Below are 3,395 nucleotides of genomic sequence, written 5' to 3' on the forward strand. Positions count from 1 at the left end.
GCTCGCCGCAGCGGCTGCTCCTGCGGGGACCGGCCGCTCCTCCTCCGCCTCCTCCGCCTCCTCCCCGCAACGGCCTCCCTTAAAAGGGGAGAGACGCCCCCAGACCCTTTCCCACCCGCCGATGCACCAGGAGCCGCCGCGGCTCTGCGAAGCGCCCAGGAGCAGCGAAGGCTGCTGGGTGAAACCGGAGCTGGGCGCCCCCGCCGTCCCCAGAGGCCGCCTTCACCCGGGGAGGACCCCCGCTCCTCGGCAGCCGCAGCCCCTCCTCCTCCCGCCGCCGCCAGCCAGCTGCCCTCCCCCGACCCGCGCCGGATTCCCGCAGCGTCTGCAAGCGCCCCCAAACCCCGGGCAGCTGCGAAGCAAAGTCGAAGCAAAGCTTTGACTTTGAAGACGTTTCGCTTCTCCTCCAAGGAGCTTCTTCAGCTCTGGCTGGATGGTGGGGAAGGGAAGGATTTATGCCTTATATAAATCCTTCCATTCCCCACCACATCCAGTCAGAGCTAAAGAAGCTCCTTGGAGGAGAAGCGAAACGTCTTCTAACAAAACCCGAAAAGTCCAGTCGTCTCTTGAAAGAAAACTACCTTTGGGACAACCCTGGATGACGGAGAATCTCTACAGACTTTTAGCTCTACAATTTGGGATGAAGACCCTTGGAATGGGGTGGGAGGAGGAACGATTTCCAGAGGAAAAATTGCAGACTCCAGGAACCATTTGCACCCTTCAGGTGACTCTGAGGACACAGAGAAACCTCCAAGTGGCCTCAACGACCCTCTAAAAGGATACAAATGACCAGCTGTCTGCAAGGAGTGTAAATCCTTCCATTCCCCACCATCCAGTCAGAGCTGAAGAAGCTTCTTGGATGAAAAGCGAAATGTCTTCAAAATAAAAAGCCAGAAAGTCCCATTGCCTCTTAGGGGGAAAAAAGCACTTTGGGATTTCCTCAGCTCTCCCTCCCCCACTTCCTATTGGGGTTCAGGATCTCTGTAATGTGTCATTTGGGCTCCACTTTAGGATACTCTGTGAATGTACTTACAGAGGGTTGTAAGTCATGGTTTATGCTTGTGTGTAGTAGTAGTGTGTGAGCCATTCAGGGGTGGGTTCCTGCCAGTTCTAACCTCTTCTATAGAAGAGGTTCCACAAATCTTCCATGCTGTTTAGAACCAGTTCCAGCTCCCTCCCCGCCCGTCCGCACATCATCAAGATGAAGAGCGAGAGGAGGAATTCTGGGAGTTGAAGTCCACAAGTCTTAAAGCTGTCAAGTTTGAAGACCCCTGGGTTTTTTTTCTAAAGGTTAGGGGTGCAAGGGTCTTGTAATTTGACAGCTTTAAGACTTGCACACTTCAATGCCAGAGTTCCTGAGCCAACATGACTGGAGGAGGAATTCTGGGAGTTGAAGTCCACAAGTCTTAAAGCTGTCAAGTTGGAACACCCCTGCGGTTTTTTTCCCTAAAGGGTTAGGGGTGGAAGGGTCTTGTAACTTGACAGTTTTAAGACTTGCGTGCTTCAATTGCCAGAGTTTCTGAGCCAACATTTTGGTTGCTAAGCAAGAGCGTTGTTAAGTGAGTTTCACCACATTTTAAAAGTTGGCCACACCCACCCATTCACATGGCTGGCAAGCCACTCCCACCCGGTCACCTGGCCAGCAAGCCACTCCCACGAAGCAGGCCACACCTACAGAAGAGGTTCTAAAAAAATTTGAAACCCACCACTGGAGCCACTCCACACTGTGGCTTATCCGATCAATTTCGCTTAATGACAGATTCCATTAAATCTTGGTGTGCAGATAGTTCTCAACTTCCCAACACAATTGAGCCCCCAAATTTCCATCGCTAAGCAAGATGGTTGTTTAGTGAGCTTTGCCCCGTTTGATCACTTTTCTTGCCACCGTTGTTAAGCGAACCACTGCAGTTTTTAACACAGTCACATGGTTACTATGTGACTCTGGTTTCCCTATTAACTTTGCGTGTCAGAAGGTCGCAAAAGTTGATCACCTGATCTCCCCCCCCCACCGGAACTTTGTGGTCGTCATAAGTATGAGTGCGGGGAAAAAAGTCGTAAGTCCCCTTTTCTGTGCCATTGTAACTGAAAGTTGTAAGTCGAGGAGTACCTTTTTAGACAAAGCATTATGGTCTGGATGGCTGCATGACTGGTGGGAGAGAACTGACTCTGCCCCAAAGGTGCTTTTTTCAAGAGGCAACGGGACTTTCTTGTTTTTTTCTTTTGAAGACGTTTCGCTTCTCATCCAAGAAGCTTCTTCAACTCTGACTGGATGGTGGGGAATGGAAGGATTCATATTCCTTGCAGAAAACTTAAGAGGGTCGTTGAGGCCACTTGGAGGTTTATCTCTGTCCTCAGGAGGGTCACCTGAGTGGTGCAAATGGTTCCTGTAGTCTGCAATTTTTCTTTTGGAAATCCATTCCTCCTCCCACCCCATTCCAAGGATCTTCATCCCAAATTGCGTAGCTAAACATCTGTAGAGATTCCCCATCATCCAGGTCATGCCTGTCCCAAAGGTGCTTTTTTCAAGAGACAACTGGATTTTCTTGTTTTTCTTTTGAAGACATTTTGCTTCTCATCCAAGAAGCTTCTTCAGCTCTGACTAGATGGTGGGGAATGGAAGTAGTATAGTATAAATCTTTATTACGGTCAAAGACCAGCAATACACATTACTTTTCACAATATATTAAAAAGTACTGTTATTAAAATACAATTAAAAAGTATAGACGTTAAAAGTGGATAACAGCATACATGTTCTCAAATTGTTTGGGTTTACATGGGTAAAAAGTCGATCAGTATGGGAATAAATACAACGGTCCAGAAATTGTTAAGAGATATGTCCAAATAATTGGTACAAGATGACAACTATACTTCTGTAGCCAATTTTTTTCTTGTGGACATTGCAGCAACACAGAACTTTGCCACTGCATACGTGGTAGCCGAGTTACTGTCCCGGAGGAGAAAGCCTAGATAAAAGTTGTCTGCCCTCCCTGGCAATCTCTCTAATAAGGGCAGAATATGTGCAGACCTACAAGCTCTGTATAGCTCGCAGTGTAATAGAACATGTGAATTATCTTCCACTTCTCCTTTACCACATATACAAACCCGTTCTGCTATAGGTGTTCTCTTATACCTGCCCTGGAGGAGTGCTGAAGGGGGAATGTTAAACCTGGCTCTGAAGAAAGCTATTCTTTGTTTTGGGAAGATCAGGTCATTTAGATATCTTGCCGATTCCCACACACCCTGTTTGAGTCTGTCCCTACTGTGGAGAGACAACCTATTTAGTTCTTCTTGGAACTCCATGTCCTTCATTCTATCAATTACTGCTTGCTTTGCTTGATCAAAGCCTTGGGACATTAAGAATAACGGTAAGAGCCCAGAAAATGGAAGGATTTATG

The 3,395-nt window shown here is 47.7% G+C and overlaps 1 protein-coding gene across 1 annotated transcript in view; it reads right to left on the reverse strand.

Moving 5' to 3' along the window:
- Window positions 1-130, reverse strand: part of DIPK1B (divergent protein kinase domain 1B) — a 20,354-nt gene extending 20,224 nt beyond the window's left edge. Inside the window, exon 1 of the mRNA XM_081967028.1 lies at window positions 1-130. This exon is cut by the window's left edge and continues 267 nt beyond it. The gene's annotated coding sequence lies outside the window, so the exon portion shown is untranslated.
- Between the last annotated feature and the right edge of the window lie 3,265 nt (window positions 131-3,395).

This window comes from Natrix helvetica, assembly GCF_964273705.1.
Source record: "Natrix helvetica genome assembly, chromosome: 15".
Lineage (NCBI taxonomy): Eukaryota > Metazoa > Chordata > Lepidosauria > Squamata > Natricidae > Natrix > Natrix helvetica.